This window comes from Cervus elaphus, chromosome 12 (genome assembly GCF_910594005.1).
Source record: "Cervus elaphus chromosome 12, mCerEla1.1, whole genome shotgun sequence".
Taxonomy (NCBI): domain Eukaryota; kingdom Metazoa; phylum Chordata; class Mammalia; order Artiodactyla; family Cervidae; genus Cervus; species Cervus elaphus.
This window is the reverse complement of record NC_057826.1, coordinates 55,928,209-55,946,014: the sequence shown is the minus strand read 5'-3', so window position 1 is coordinate 55,946,014 and position 17,806 is coordinate 55,928,209.

The window sequence follows — 17,806 nt, the reverse complement described above, 5'->3', positions numbered from 1 at the left end:
AAAAGACCCTGATGCTGGGAGGGATTGGAGGCAGGAGGAGAAGGGGACAACAGAGGATGAGATGGCTGGATGGCATCACCGACTCAACAGACATGAGTTTGAGTAAACTCTGGGAGTTGGTGATGGACAGGGAGGCCTGGCGTGCTGCGATTCATGGGGTCGCAAAGAGTCAGACACGACTGAGTGACTGAACTGAACTGAACTGAGCATCAAATCACATAAGTATGTAAATCAAATATGTATGTAAATCAAATATTAGCAGATCTGAAACTTGAAACTGAGAGCAATAAAATAATAGTAGGAGTAATTAGAAATAGAAATAAAAAGCATCAAGATTAGAAAGGAAAAATTCAAACTACCTCTATTTGCTGATGACATCATCTTGTATATAGAAGATTCTAAGGAAACTAGAAAAAATTACCATTAGAACTAACAAGCAAGTTCAAGAAGGCTACAGGATAAAAGGTCAATACACAGGACTTCCCTGGTGGTCCAGTGGTTGAGAATCTGACTGCCAATGCAGAAGACATGGGTTCAATCTCTGCTCTGGAAAGATTTCACGTGCTGAAGGGCAACTGAACCAGTGTGCACAACTACTGATCTGGGGCTTTAGAGCCCATGCTCTGCAACAAGAGAAGCCACTACAATGAGAAGCCCATGTATGGCAACTAGAAAGTAGCCCCTGCTCACCGCATCTAGAGAAAGCCTGCATACAGTAACGAAGACCCAGCAGAGTCAAACATAAAAATAAATAAACAAGAAATTTAAAAGATCAATATTTTGTATATGCAAATCAGCAACTTGAAAATAAAATTACAGTAATTCTACTTACAACAGTATCAAAAAGAATAAAATACTTAAGAATAAATTTAACAAAAGAAATGAGAAACTTTAGGAAGCACTGTTGAAAGAAATTAAACAAGGCCTAAATAAATGGAAAAACATCCCCATGTTCATGCATCAGGAAACTTAATATTGTTAGGATACCAATATACTCCATTTGATCTGCAGATTCAACACAATCTGTATCAGAATCCTAGTTAACACCTTTGTAGAAATTGACAAGCTGATCCTATAATTCATACAGAATTGCAAGAGACCCAGACTAGCCAAAACAGTCTTGAAAAAGAACAAAGTTGGGGGATCCTTATTTCCTCACTTCAAAACTTAACTACAAAGCAACCAACAGTAATGAAGACAGTGTGATATTAGCATAAGGACTCACAAACAGATCAATGGAATAGAATTGAGAGTTCAAAAATAAACACCATGTGTCTACAGTCAGTTCAACAAGGGTGCAAAGACCATTCCATTATTAGAGAAGAGTCTTTTCACAAATAGCGCTGAGACACTTGAATATTCACATACAAAAAAATAAAGTTGAAACCCTTAGCTCATATCATATAGAAAAAGTAACTCAAAATAGATAAAAAGCCTAATTGTAAGAGATAAAATTATAAAATTCTTAGAAGAAAACACAGTAGTGAATCCTGAATCAGCCAATGGATTCTTAGATATGACAGCAAATGCATAAGCAGCAAAAGAATAATTAGATAAAATAAACTTTATCAAATTAAAATTTCTTGTGCCTCAAAGGACACTTTCAAGAAAGGGAAAAAACTCACAGAATGGAGAAAATATTTGCAAATTATAAATCTGATAAGGGGCTTGTATATAGAATCCATAATCTTTACAAGGGTTCAAATAAGTAGACAATAAAAAGAAATAAACCAATAAAAACTTGGGCAAAGATTCTGAACAGACATTACTCCAAATAAGATATATAAATGGCCAATAAGCACATGAAAAGGACTTGCCCAGTGGCTCAGTGGTAAAGAATCCACCTGCAATGCAGGAGACCCAGGAGACATGAGTTCAATCCCTGGGTCGGGAGGATCCCCTGGAGAAGGGAATGGCAACCCACTCCTATTCTTGCCTGGAAAATCCCATGGACAGAGGAGCCTGGTGGGCTACTACAGTCCATGGGGTTGCAAACAGTTGGACACAACCGAAGTGACTGTAGACGCCATGTGCACAAGCACCTGAAAAGATGTTTGATATCATTCATAAAAGTGTTATGCCAATAAATTTGACAAGTCAGGTGAAATGGACAAACTCCTTAATAAAAGATACAAAGTGTGAAAGCTAACTCAGAAAGAAAGAAATAATTTAAATAGCCCTTTATCTATTAAAGAAGTGAATTCACTGTAAAGAAGAAAATCTTTTCAACAAATGATGCTTGAACAACTGGATACCCATTGTTGTTGTTCAATTGCTCCATCATGTCCGACTCTCTGCGACCCTATGGATGGCAGCATGCCAGGCTTCCCTGTCCTTCATCATTTCCCAGAGTTTGCTCAAACTCATGTCCATTGAGTTGGTGGTGCCATCCAACCATCTCATCCTCTGTTGTCCCCTTCTCCTCCTGCCTTCAATCTTTCCTAGCATCAGGGTCTTTTCTAATGAGTCAGTTCCTCATATCAGGTACTGGAGCTTCAGCAGCAGCATCAGTCCTTCAAGTGAACATTTAGGGTTGATTTCCTTTAGGACTGACAGGTTTGATCTCCTTGCAGTCCAAGGGACTGTCAAGAGTCTTCTCCAGCACCACAGTTCAAGAGCATCAGTTCTTTAGCACTCAGCTGTGGTCCAACTCTCACATCTGTACCTGACTACTGGAAAAACCATAGCTTTGACTATACGGATCTTTGTGGACAAAGTAATGTCTCTACATTTTAATACGCTGTCTAGGTTTGTCATTGTCGTGGCTGGAGACACTGTCCACAGTGATTTTGGAGCCCAAGAAAATAAAATCTGTCACTGTTTCCATTGTTTCTCCATCTATTTGCCATGAAGTGATGGGACCAGATGCCATGATCTTTGATTTTTAATGCTTAGTTTTAAGCCAGCTTTTTCACTCTCCTCTTTCACCTTCATCAAGAGGCTCTTTAATTCCTCTTCACTGCCATAAGGGTGGTGTCATCTGCATATCTGAGGTTATTGATATTCTGCTGCTGCCGCTAAGTCGCTTCAGTTGTGTCCAACTCTGTGCGACCCCATAGACGGCGGCCCATGAGGCTCCCCCATCCCTGGGATTTTTCAGGCAAGAACACTGGAGTGGGGTGCCATTGCCTTCTCCGTACTGATACTCACACACATACAAAATGAAATTTGATTGATATCTCATGTGTATACCAAAATCAACTCAAAATAGATGACAGATCTAAAGGTAAAAACTTAAAACTATGGACACTGACTAGAATTTCTAAAATTATAAAGACTGAAATCAAGTGTATGCTGAAGATGTGAAGTAACTAAACCTCCCATACATCACTGATGAGAATGTAAAACAGTGTAACCACTTTAGAAAACAGTTTAGCAGTTTTGCAAGAAGTTAAGCATAACATAACTTCCATATGATCACCTATCCTATGACCAAGCCATTCCACTCCTAGGTATTTCTGTAAAAGACATCAAAGCACATAGTCATATAGAGACATATCTGAAAGTTCACAGCAGCTTTTTAAAAAATACTTTTTATAACTCTCTTATTTATTTATTATTGGCTCTGCTGGTTCTTCGTTGCCACCCGGGCTTTTCTCTAGTTTCGGGGAGCAGGGGCTACTCTCTACTTGCAGTACTCGGGCTTCTCATCGCGTGGGTTTCTCTTGTTGCGGAGCATGAGTTCTAGGGCACATGGGCTCAGTAGTTGGGGCTTCCAGGCTCTAGAGCACACACTCAATAGTTGTGGTACACGGATGGCATGTGGGATCTTCCTGGATCATGGGCTGAACCCATGTCTCCTGCATTGGCAGGCAGATTCTTTACCACTGAGCCACTATGGAAGCCCCCATAGCAGCTTTATTGGTTAACAGCCAAAACATGCAAACAACCTAAATGTTCAGCAAGAGGTGAATGGTAAACAGATTGTTGTACAGCCATGAAATTGATTACTACTCAGCAACAAAAATGAATTTGTTAAGTTATACAACAATATGGATGAATCTCAAAGTAATCATGCCGACTGAAAGAAGACAAAAGTGTATACATTGTATGACTCCATTTACATAAGATTCTGAAAAATGCAAACTAATCTATAGTGACTGAAAGCAGTTCAGTGGTTCCCTAGGGTGTGCGTCTGGGAGGAGCTGAAAGGCTTAAGAAGGGGTGGGGGGAGGAAACCTCTGTGGGTGATATATGTTCATTATCTTGAATGTGATAATGGTTTCACAAATGTATACCTATGACAAAGCTTATCAAATTGTACACGTTACAAACATGTGTGCTCAGGCCTGTCCAGCTCTTTTTAACTCCAGGCTCCAATCCATGGGGCTGCAAAAAGTCCAATACAACTGAACAACGAACACTTTCACTTTTTCACCCCTGCATCACAAGGCGGATTCTTAACCACTGGACTACCAGGGAAGTCCCTTATCAAGTTTTCAAGAGTTAAGTTTAACTGCCAGGTTTGTAAGGCCTGAAGGTGAAGAGCAAGGAATCTGAAGTGAGAGACACTTGGGTTCCAGCCCAGCCCTGGCTTCCCTACTTTCTTGCTCCATGGTCTTGGGACAGCTTCTGAGCCTCTCTGAACTTTAGCTTCCCCATTTGGAAGATAGACAGTCATTCCAACCTCATGAGCTAAAATGTTGTAAGGGGAGATGGTTCTGGTAGAGATGGACAGGCTCAGGCCCAGCTGCATTTATTCCATCTAGCCCTGAACTGAAGCTAGTTTGCTTCAAAACACTCATAAACAAACAGACACATAAATACATAATTACTTAACTTTGGCAGATGGTTAAATCTTTCTGATGCCTGCTTAAGTTTATGTATTTGTCTGGAATGTTCTTCCAGGAAGTCCACGTGTGAGCCTCAGTGAGCCCCCAGAGCCTCACACAGTGGGTGTGTGTGCTCTGCTAAGTCACTTCCGGCGTGTCTGACTCTTGGTGACCCTGTGGACTGTAGCCCACCAGCCTCCTATGTGCATGGGATTTCCCAGGCGAGAAGGCTGGAGTGGGTTGCTGTTTCCTTCTCCAGGGGATCTTCCCAGCCCAGGGATCATACCCCGGTCTCCTACAATGCAGGTAGATTCTTTAGTGACAGGGGAAGAGGGTAGAATGGAGCTAAACCTCCTGCTTTCTGAGTCTTTCACATGCTAATGCACTTTCTGAAGCTCCTAGAGACTGTCTGGGGTGGGAGGGGAGCAATGGAGACCCCCACACTCATTTTTGAAATCATCTACCATCATCTCCCCTCCGAGAAGGTGGCCACTGCCTGCCATTCACTGTGGGCAGTCTTCTCCCTGCTCCAGCCTCCCATGTCCAACTGCCTGAGAGACAAATATCCGACCAAATCCGACTTTCTTCTGTGTCCCGCCACCAGTGTTCTCTGCCCAGGCCCCCTGTGTCATTGTCCCCCACCATCTCCCTCCCACAAAGCTGAGGGAGGCCCAGGACTTGGTCTTTTCTCCACCCCTAAAGCCCTGCTGTCGTTGCCTGCTGATGGCCCTTGGTCTAGCTCCACCAGGCAGGGCCCCAACCACTTGTGGGCCCAATTCGCCTGTCTTTGCTCCTGAGAGGTCTTCTCTGTTCACCTGACGCTCCAGGCCCTGCACATGCTGAGTTTTCCACAGCCGTGTCCTTCCCTCTAGGGTTCCCTGTTGGCTCAGATGGTAAAGAATCTGCCAGTGAAGGCCAGTGTGACTGGAGCAAATGAGGTGGCAAAGGTGCCCAGGGCTAATCACTTAGGGCCCTGGAGACAGAGTGAAGTCATTCTGCAATGCCATAAGGTCAGCTTATGTGGTAAAGAGTGGTAAAGAATCTGCCTACAACGCAGGAAACCCAGGTTACTGGGTCAGGAAGATCCACTGGAGAAGGAAATGGCAACCCACTTCACTCTTCTTGCCTGGAGAACCCCATGGACAGAGAAGCCTAGTGCTTTGCCAGGGATGCCCATAACTACCCATCGTCAGGGTCCAGCTGCAGTGCTGGGCGTCCAGGGAGATCAGGGGCCTTCCCAGCTGACCTGGCTGAAGGCTGCAAGAGGCCTCTTGCTCCCCTTTGTGGGAGCAAGAGTAGTTTTTTGTACTTGAGGCTGCTTCATCACTGGTGGGGTCCAATGCACTTTTTTTTTTTTTGAGGTTTAGTTGATGTATAATATTACATAATTTTCAGGTGTACAACACAGTGGTTCACAACTTTTCAATGTGGTCTTTGGTATGCAGTAGGTGCTTATAAATGTCTACAGTTGGAAAGAATGAGGCTAATCCAATGTCTTTATTTCACACTGGGGGCACAGAGCTATGCTCGACCCACCATTGCCACCAGGAGTCAGGACTTAGGGGGTCTCCTCCAAGGTCCTGCCCCAAGCTAGGCTTTTTCTGCCATTGACTTTGAGAAGGAACTCATCCAGGGGCCACGTGGGCCACATTTGGCGGGGGTGGGGGGGGTGGGGGGGGGGGGGGGGGGTGGGGGGGGCGGCGTGACGGGCAGACAACCGTCTAGAACTCACACTACAGACGCCGGCAGAGAGACTGTGTGGCCTCTCGTCAGCCAGCCCCTTGACCACACTCCCAGACTGTGCTGTCCACCCCCAGAAGTCCCTGGTCCCCACTCTACCTCTCAGAGCCCTCCCCCTGACCTTCCCCCAACTGGTCACTATCTGAGGCAGAAGAGGCCTTAGGAATTATCCATCCAGAGGCCCCCCGAAAAGGCCTCAGAGGTCCTTAATCACCCACTAACTGTGTGTACAACTCTGTGTCTAAGTATATGTAAGTTTCTGGAGCAAACATCCAGAGATACCAGCTGAGACTCAAAGGGCATCCAAGACGCAAATGAGATACAAAACAATGATTTGTTGAGCCTCTCATTATAAAAGTGTTAATATACTTAAGGCTCTTAACAACTGTGTGCTCAGTTGCTCAATTGTGCCCAACTCTTTGGGACCCCATGGACTGTAGCCCACCAGGCTCCTCTGTCCATGGGGTTCTCCAGGCAAGAATAGTGAAGTGGGTTGCCATTTCCTTCTCCAGTGGATCTTCCTGACCCAGTAACCTGGGTTTCCTGCATTGCAGGCAAATTCTTTACCACTCTTTACCACATAAGCTGACCTTATGGCATTGCAAAATGACTTCACTCTGTCTCCAGGGCCTTAAGTGATTAGCCCTGGGCACCTTTGCCACCTCATTTGCTCCAGTCACACTCGCCTTCTACTTGTCTGTCAAATACACAAATCTTCTATCTTAGGACCTTTGCATGTGATGGTTTACCTAGCTCTTTCCTATCATTCAGGTCCCAACTCAGATATCACCACCCAATCAAGACTCCTGGACCCTGGGCTTCCCTGGTGGTCCAGTGGTTAGGAGTCTGCCTTGCAATGCAGAGGACAAGGGTTTGATCCCTGGTCTGGGAAGATCCCACACGCAGAAGAACAACCAAGCCCCTGGCCCACAACTACTGAGCCCACATGCTCTGGAGCCTGAGAACCACAACTATAGAGTCCACGGGCCGCAATGAAGATCATGTGTGTAGCATCCAAGACCTGAGGCAGCCAAGTAAATAAATATTGGAGGAAAAAAAAATAAAAAGACTCTTGGACCCAAGTCACTGTTTATCCTTACAGGGCTCTTACCACCATGTGAAATACTTCTCTCAGCTGCCTCCTGTGTAAAACTATGTAAGGTAGAATGTGAGGGTTGGATGAGAAGGTCCTAACCTTTTGGTTTGAACATTCCATGATTTGAAAGCATTTGCCAGGGGCCTGCCATTGGTAGGTTTGGTGGGGAATAGGTTATATTTGGTGCTTCCCTGGTGGCTCAGACGGTAAAGAATCTGCCTGCCACTCAGGAGACCTGGGTTTGATCCCTGGATCAGGCAGATTCCCTGGAGAAGAAAATGGCAACCCACTCTAGCATTCTTGCCTGGAGAATCCAATGGACAGAGGAGCCTAGCGGGCTACAGTCCACGGGGTCACAAAGAGTCAGACACAACTGAGAGACTAACACTTTTCACTTTCACAGGTTATATTTGACTATGAGCCTCAATCCCAGCCTAGGCTCTGGGCACAGGTGGGGAAGTCTCTCCTAAGGGATGAGAGAAGGAAGAGGCGGGGCAGGGGGAGGAGGGGAGACCCAGGATCAGGCAAGCAGGGGTGGCCCTGAGAGCTGCACCCCAGGGCCAGGGGGGAAGTGCCTGCAAAAGGGAGGAAGACAAAAAGGAGCAGCTCCACCAGAGGCATGGGTTTGGAGTTAAGGGGAGGGCTTCTTCCATTTTTTAACCAATAAGCTTCAGAGTTGTCAGAAATTTGTGTAACATGTATGCAAGGAAAAGTTAAAATGTACATAGTCTTTGACCCAGCAATTCCACTTGTAGGAATTTCTCCACAGATACAGGCATGTGTGAAAGGACCCATGTACAAGGCAATTCACAGCCACCTTGTTTAAAACAGCGAAAGACTGGAAACAATCTAAATGTCCATCAGGATTTCCTTGGTGGTCCAGTGGTTAAGAATCCACCTGCCAACGCAGGGGGTACAGGTCTGATCCCTAGTCGGGGAACTAAGACCTCATATGCTTTGCAGCAACTAAGCCCATGCACCACAACTACTGAACTTGCACTCCAGAGCCTGCGAGCCACAACTAATGAAGCCCATGTGCCCTAGAGCCTGTGCTCTGCAACAAGAGAAGCCACCCCGATGAGAAACCTGCGCACCGCAACTAGAGAGTAGCCCCTGCTTGCCACAACTAGAGAAAGCCTGCACGCAGCAATGAAGACCCAGTGCAGCCGAAAATAAATTTAAAAATTAATCAATGTCCACCAGAAGTGGACAGGCTTGACATATCAGGGTACATCTACAACATGGAACAGTGAAGGGACATTAAATACAACATAGAAAGTCTGCTAAGTGCTGACGTTGAATAATCTCCAGATCTCTGCCAAGTGAAAGAAACGAGGCACAGGACAATATATACAGGCTGCTACCGTTTATATGAAAAACTAAACACACACATGTTTATAAAAATGCTCAGAACATCTCTGGAACTTGTACCAGTTGCGAAGGGATGGGGTTGGGGTTAATGTTCAATATTCTTTTTATAAAATTGAGGTAAAATTCACATAACATGAATCATTTTGAGCATTTAAAAGTATACAATTCAGTATTTTCACAGTGTTGTTCAACTGTCACCAGGATCTAACACCAAGTCTGTGATCTACACCAGAATGCTAGACTGGGTTGCCATTTTCTTCTCCATTTTCATCACCCCAGAAAGAAACCCCTGTACCCAGAAACAGTCAGTTTCCATCTCCCCTTTCCTGGCAACCACAAGCCTGCTTTCTGTCTCCAAGGATTTGCCTATTCTGGGTATTTCATAAAGATGGAATCAAATAATATGTGAACGTTTATGTCTGGCTTTTTTCACTTCGCGTGTTTTTTGCGGTTTATCCATGTCCCTACTATCTGTGGATTTTTATATTCCATTGTATGGATGTAGCACTTTTTCTTTATCCATTCATTTGTGGATGGACATTCAGGTTCCCACTTTTGGCTCATGCGAATAGTGTTGTTATGAACAGTCACATATAGGTTTCTGTGTGATTTCTTGTTTTCAGCTCTTTTGGGGTACATATCCAGGTGTGGAATTGCTAGGTCATATGGTAGTTCCATGCTTAATTTTTTTTAATATTTAATTTTTATTTATTTTTGGTGGCACTGGGTCTTTGTTGCTGCACACAGGTTTTCCTGAGCCTGTGTCCCCTGCATTGGCCGGTGGATTCTTAACCACTGGACCACCAGGGAAGTCCCAAGCTTAACTTTTTTAAGAACTGCAAATTGTTTTCATTGTTCTTTTGCACTGGAGGGAGGGATAAACTGGTAGATTGGGACTGACATAAACATACTACTATGTATAGTTGTTCTTTGGTCACTAAGCCATGTCTGATTCTTTTGCTACCCCATGGACTGTAGCCTGCCAGGCTCCTCTGTCCATGGGATTTCCCAGGCAATAACACCAGAGTGGGTTGCCATTTCCTGCTCCAGGGGATCTTCCCAACTCAGGGATCGAACTCCTGTCTCCTGCATTGCAGGCAGATTCTTAACTGCTGAGCCACCGGGGGAGCCTATATATAGAATAGATAGCTAATAAGAACATACTGAATAGCACAGGGAATTCTATTCAGTACTCGGTAATGACCTATCCGGGAACAGAATCTGAAAAGAGTGGCTAGGGGACCTTCCTGGTGGTTCAGTGGTAAGGACTTGGTGCTTCCACTGCAAGGGGCACAGGTTTGATCCCTGTTTGGGAAACTGAGACCCTGCATGCCACTCAGCATGGTCAAAAAAAAGAAAAGAATAAAGAGAATGGTATATGGTATGTATAGCTGACTCACTTTGCTGTACATCAGAAACGAACACAACATTGCAAATCAACTATAACAAAAAAGGAGTTATTTTGAGTATAAAAAATTATTTTGCACCTTGTTAATTTTAAACTAGGAAGAAATTTTAAACTAGGAACATCTCTTCTCAAGAAAAAGAAAAAAAAAAATGAAGGTGGACATTCATGGAAAAGTAAAAAAGTATACAATAAATGTAAGGGCTTATGGTTAGATAAGAAATTAGCAAATATCCATCGAGATAACTCCTGGAAGAACACTGCATTTTGGACTTGGCCCTCAATTCAGGTTCAACTCCTTTGTTCCGTTCTAGTTCTAGGAGTTGAATGTAGGGAGTCCTGGGTTCAAACCCCAGTCCTGTCTGTTACAGCTGTGCGTCGTTGTATGGGTTAGTTAACCTCTCTGCATCTCAAAGGTAAAATAAGGAAAAGTCATCTCCTCAGCCAGCTATGAGAGGTGAATGAACTCAGGAGTGTATTATGCTCAGCCCTGTGCCTGGCACATGGTTGGCAGCCTAGGTTGGCGGCTTTATATTAGTAGGGTATGTTCTCTGCAGTCTTTTTCACATAAATTTCTCTGGTTCCCCACATGCTCAAGGTACTCTTGGAGGCCTGGACTCACTGAGGAGAGTCCTCTTCCCATAATATTTCACCAGCCCCAATGCCACACAGTCCAGAAAAGGGGCCAGCCAGGTGTGAGGGTACAGGAACCAGAATCAGATGCTGGGAAAGGGGCCTGCTGTCTGTAAGGACAGGGCAGGGAGCATGGCTTGCTCTATGGAGCTTTGGAGTCCAGGGCCAAATGCTAGGAGGAGTTGGGTGGAGACACAGGGGAACTGATTTGGGTTTAAATGGAGGAACAACTTAAACTTTTTTTTTTTTGGTCATACCACATGGCATGTGGGATCTTAGTTCCCTCACCAGGGATCAAACCTGGACCCCTTGAACTGGTAGCATGGAGTCCTAACCACTGGACCACCAGGAAATTCCAACAACTTAAACTATATTTATTAATGGCTGTGCTGGGTCTTTGTTGCTCCCAGGGCTTTATCTCTAGTTGTGACAAGCAGGGGATACATTCTAGTTGTGGGGCTAGAAGTTGTCAGGCTTCTCATTGCAGTGGCTTCTCTTGTTGTGGAGCACAGGTTCCAGAGAGAGCAGGCTTCAGTAGTTGCAGCATGTGGGATCTTCCCAGACCAGGGACCGAACCTCTGTCTCCTGCACTGGCAGGCAGATTCTTCACCACTGAGCTACCAGAGAAGCCCCCAAGAACTTAAACGTTTAACTGACCGGACATATGCCAAGCACTGTGTTAAGCACTGTTGTGTGATTCCACACAAGCTATCCCCATTTCACAGATGAGGAAATTGAGGCTCAGAGTCCTTAGTCACTTTACCCAAATTTACAAAAATATGGTGAAACAAGTTTAAATCCAGGCCTGTCTCAGCCTAGAATGTAGAAACTTAGCCTCTGTGCAAAGATGTCATTGGCCAAGTATTGAACAAGTGTTAATTATCACTAATCATTATCGGATACAAATACAGCTACACGTAGAGCTGGAGTTGCAGCAGTGGAATGAGCAGCTGGAGGCAGGGGTGGCGTTGCCTCTCCCTAAATTCAGGCAGAGGCTGGATTAGCTTCTGTGTCTGATGCAGGGGGTTGGATTCTGGTGCTGGGGTTCTAGCTGGTGGGGCCCAAGGAGATTCCCAAGGTATGCCTCCAGAGATGTGGGTGTAGTTGTTTTCAGATGGGCCCTAGGAATCTGTCTTTTTCAAAAGGTGATTCTGGTCTGCAGCCAAGTGTGAGGTCCACTGGCTTGGATTGACCTCTAGGACCCCTTCTAACACCAAGTCTGTGATCTACGTGCCCTAATGCCCACCTTGGAGGAAGCACTCTTGTGGGTTAGGCCATGCCCTCACCCCAAGCTGCCTCCTTAAACCCCTAAGGCCTTAAACAGAGTGACTGCACTTGCACCCTGCCTTCTTTAGAGCAATAAGCTTTTGGAAGGCAAAGGAGACTGCCAAGATGGAGACCACAGGAGCTTGTCTGCCACCTTCAGTGGTGAGGGTACAACCAGTCCATCTTCTCTCGTTGTCCTGCTCTACCCTACTCCATGCAGAGCCCTGATCACCAAAACACTGCCATTTGCCCCACTGGACCCTGGTTAAGTGCAACCATTCCTACTTTCAGCCCCTGGATCTTTCTTGGAAACTCTGCCCAGTGGGGCTAGCTTACTGGGCATGCCTGGCAATTGTGCAGTCTCTCTGGTCTGGGGGGCCGTCTCCTCTCCCAGGCTCTGGGAGACCAACAACTCAGGCAGGGAAACAGGCCAGAGAGCCATTCTCGATGACCTTTAGCTCCCTGGGAAGGACTCAAAACCAGTAAAAGTTTAGCAAGTGCCATTTAATCGTTGCCAGAACTTAAAATTCATTAAAGAAAAAAAACAACACATAGACTTTTGGGGGAATAAAAGATCATTTGAGGACTCGGTTCAAAAAGATCTTTGATTAGTTTTATTTTTTCTTAGAAAATTTCCAAGCCACCTGTTTGTAAAATTCAGTAAAAAGTGTGAAATGAACTCAGGACTTTGTCTGTGACCTCAAGTGAGTTGATTTCAGCTGCTGAACTTCAATTTCCCCATCTGCAAAGGCCACTGGCCCAGTGTTGGGGTAGGAAGTGGCAGTGGGGCAGGTGTTTTGAATGCTGAGAGGGAGGTATAAGTTGGGAGCCCCCAGAGTCCAGGCCAGAAACCTCTGGCCTGCCAGACACCCTTTTTTGGGCTTCTGATCATTGGTTTTAAATCTTCTGCTTCTGTTTCAGTTTCCTGGTATCCCATTATTTCTCCCACATTGGGAGAGGGGAAATGCAGTCATTGACATGTGAGTATAAAAATACTTCTCTCAGAGCTCTTCCCATGGAAACCCAAGCCTTTCATTCATTCAGTATTATTTACTGAACCTGAGCCAGGCACAGAGGATTCAAACATGCAAAAAGACACCATCTCTGACCAGGGGGTCTTCCCCTGATTTTCAGCCATGTAGAGATAGAAGAAATAATATCTTTGGGGAAGGGGCATTGATGGGGAGACACTGCCTTTTGGGACGATTGAAGTGAAGTTCATGGTTCTATTCCTTTGCTGATTTTATAATCAACCCTCTGTTGCCCTAGATCTTCTTTTTAAAAATATTTATGTATTTATATTTACTCGGCTGTGCCAGGTCTTATTTGTGGCATGCAGGATCTTTAGTTGTGGCATGCAAACTCTTGGTTGCCACATATGGGATCTAGTTCCCCGAGCAGGCATTGAACCCAGGCCCCCTGCTTTGGGAGCATGGAGTCTTAGCCACTGGGCCATCAGGGAAGTCACTGCCCTAGAGCTTTGAGGACACCTAAGAATTCTGAGAGCCAGGATCTCAGTAAATACTTACAAAAACCTGGGTAATTTATGAGAACCTGAAGGGCACCTCTAGTTTTATGAGAAAACAAACCTTGAGAGAGATTAAACTACCTGCCCGTGGTCACACAGGTTGCCAGAATCACCTAGACTGAAACCCAGATTTGAGTCTGGCACAGCTGTTTTGGAAATATTGTTTGCTTTGGATTTGAACCTGGGAATTTGGTAACTATGTGGCCTGGAGTAAGGAGGGCAAGAGGAGATGAGACAGCTCAGGAACTTTGGGCTAAAATGACCCAATCTCTAATCTTGACCTGTTACCCACTCTGACCTTGACCTTCGAACGAGAAGTAGGGCCACAGGCAATAATCACAATCACCAAGAGCTTATCATGAACTCTTATATAACACATCTCTGAAGTTGTGCACTAGTATCCCCATTTTAGAGATGAACTGGTAAGCTCACAACAGGACTGTTTCATGCTTTCCCCACCATCCATTCTGTCCACTGGGAGCTAGGCAAGTTCCCCTAGTTCTCCTGAGCCTGTTTTCTAATTTATTACCAGGATACCAAGAATTATTCAGGAGAACGCATTTACCTGCTGGGGGCAGAAAGGAGTAGGTACTTTATAAATGCCAGCAGCCTTCCCTTCCTGAAACCTCTTGCGCTTAAGTGCAGCTTAACTTTCATGCGGCAAGAAAATACACCTCAGATATACACCAGCCTTTGGGCCTCAATGTCATCCTCTCTACCTGCCTTCTTTTTGCTCAGACTTTCTTGATGTTAGGGGAATGGGGGTTAGAAAGCAGACCTGCCCTGAGGTAGTCAGGCACACCCTTAGGATGCTGGGTCCCAGGACAGGATTTCTTAGGAGTGAAACCATTTGACTCTTTTCCTTACCCTAAGAACAAAGCATCAAAGGATAATGTACGTGCAGGAAATCAAAGAGAAAAGGCAACAGGCACCAGATAACCCAGAAGCCCCAGGATTGGCTCACTGAACACCTGCAAATGCCCACCACTCACCAAGCTCTTTACTGGAGGCTAGGGGGCTGCAGAGATAGAGGGCTAAGGCTGTATTCACCAGCAGGGTTTGTGGACACAGTTCAGAGTCAGATTTTCCCATCTGGTAGGTGAACTGCAAGACAAGGCATTCCCCGGCTCAAGAGAACATAGAGAAGGCACTCTGAGAGCATTCTAGAAGGGGAGTTGGTGTCTGGGAAGGAGGTAGTTCCAGGCAAAGGGAACAGAAATGTGAGAAGCTCAGAGGTGACATGGAGCCTGGCAGTGGGGGTGGTGGGAAGAACCTATAGAGGCAGCTAGAGGTTGGGTTACTAGGTTACACTCTGGGAAGACAGAGGAAAGTTTCTACCCGCCAGGCAATCTGCCATTTCTACGCCCTGAACTCTTCTCTCTCCAGCCCTACTTGTATCAAACCCAGGTCAGCATGGATGGGTAGTTGTGCTGTCCTGGGTGGGACCTTTGCATTTATATGATATCCAGTTCCCTTTGGGGTCAGAGATTCTCCCATTCCTGGGGTAGTGAAGGGTAGAGAGAGGGAAATTCCTTGGCAGTTCAGTGGTTAGGACTCTGCACTTTCACTGCTGAGGGTGTGGGTTCCATCCCTGGCTGAGGAACTAAAATTCCACAAGTGGCAGTGGGGTGGGGGTGGGGGGGCGGGCGCCGCGCGGTGGGAGGTGCAGGGAGGACAGGAAGGAATAAGACAATCGATGCCTTCAAAGTGCTTAGGGCTGGTCACATATAGGAAGCTTTCTGAGGCATTTAGCATCCTTATGTAAGATGTTTCTTATGAAGGCAAAAAAGAAAAAATAATGCAAATGCCTAACAACAAGAGATAAGCTGAATTACAGCACATCTAATGGGGGTTAAGCAATCATTAAAATTTATGACTCAAGAACTTAAAAAGAAATGCTCATGATAGATTTAAGAAAAAAAAAAGGAGTATTTAAATTGTTCGGCAATTTTGTTTTTTAAAATATGCACAGACAAAAAGACTAAGAGGAAATATTAATAATCTTGCTCTCTACACGGTAGATTATTCTCTAAACTATTTTATAATCTTCCAGCTATTCAACAATAAGCATGGATTGCTATATCATCAGAATAGCAATAAATATCAGCTTCATGTTAGGAAAAATACGGTGATGGGGGTCAACTGTGGATCCTGCATTATTTGTCACCTCTTTGGGTTTCAGCTTCCTTGTCTATAAAAGGCAGACCTGAAGGACAAGTTGAGAAATCTTTCCTCTTTGAAAAATTCAAACTAACTTCTAGAGGATGCCAGAGTTTCGAAAATGGGCCAGCCTCCCTCTCCTGGAACAAGGAGGGCTGACCCCACATCTTAAGGGGAGGGAGGACTTGGATTGACGTGGAGAGAGGGCCGGGAGGGGACGGTAAAGGAGGAAGAACATTGTTGGGCCAAAGTTGAAGAGATACCTACTGGGAAGATCTACACTACGGAAAGGAGCAGAGGCTGGGGAAAAGAGTCAAACTGGAGACAGGCCTATGAAGGATGGTCAGAATATCTAGGGGTTCACAGGTTGGTTCTGTCTGGAGGTGCCAGAGGCTGGATGTACCTAGAAAACTCTGGGTAAAGTGGAGCTCCATCACTCTTGGCAATGCCTGATTCCTATAGGAAGCAGTTTCCCTCATGCCTATGTGCTAAGTCCCTTTGGTTGTGTCCAACTCTTTGCAGCCCCATGGACTGTAGCCAGCCAGACTCCTCTGCCCATGAAATTTTCCAGGCAAGAATACTGGAGTGGGTTGTCATTTTCTCCTCCAGGGGATCTTTCCAACCCAGCAATCGAAGAAAGTCTGCATTGGCGGGTGGATTCTTTGCCACTAGCGTCACCTGGGAAGCCCCAGTTTCCCTCACACTAGGACCTGAACAATGTGTTGGCAGTGGAGGTGGTGGGAAACCAGGGTGGGTACCCCTGGCCTTGCCACAGCAGGCAGTGGTTGCTCAACAATTATCTACTAAATGAATATCATTGGGAAAGATATTGCTTATCTATAGACCTCAATTTATAGTACTCATCTGGGAAATGGCAGGTTAGGAAAGATTATAATTTGTTGGGGAGATACTGCATACTTCCATACTCCATCCTCCCATAGAATACCGCCGGCGCTATTTAAAAGTAGGCACATTAAGGTTCTGAAGGGCTGAGTCACTTGTCCCAGGTCTGGGATCCTAACTGGTTCATGACTGCAAAAGTAGCTTTTCCCACTCCACCGACGCGGTGTGTCGCTTCCAGCCTTAAAATACAGGTGCCACTACGAGGTTTGGCAAGGAAAGTCTGAACAGGCACCGGGCGCAAGGTGACAGATCACTCCCGGAGACACCTGATTCTGGGCGGGGTCCCGCAGGACTTCCCTCCTCTCCTGGCAGAGCCTTTGCCAGTCTCGACCGAGCCTCTGGCCGGGATGCCCCGGAGCTCGAGGTGGGGACGGGGGCGCTGGGGAGAAGCCCAGCCCTGGAGCAGCTCCGAGGGGCTCCAGGCTGAGCGCGACCCGACGTGGGTTCGGGTTTTCACAAGGTGGCTTCGGGGGCAGGCAGCGGTCGGCGCGGGTTTCCAAGAGTCTGAAGGAAAACCCAACTCGGGGCCGCGCCCTTGAGACTCGCGGAGGGGGGAGTCACCGCAGCCGTGCCCAAGCCTCGGGCTCTGAAGGGGAGGAGGGGGAAAAGATGTGCGTGCGTGTGTTTGTGTGTTGGGTGGTATTTAAGCCGAGGGAGGCGAGGACCCTAAAGCTGGGGGTGGGGCGCATGAATGAAACCTTTTCGGTCCTTCGAGGTACCGACCCCCCGCCGCCTCCAGCGGCTAATAACCGTTTGGATCCCCGAGACTTTTCTCCCAGCCCAGAGTCCTAGTCTGTGACTGCCGGCGGGAGGGGAGTTTGAGATCTAAGTCCCACCCTCTGGGCTGGCAGCCTGAGGCCAGAGAGGGGAAGTGATTTCCTCAAGGTCACGCAGCAGACTGCGCCTAGCCCGGGCCGAAGCCCAGGTATCAG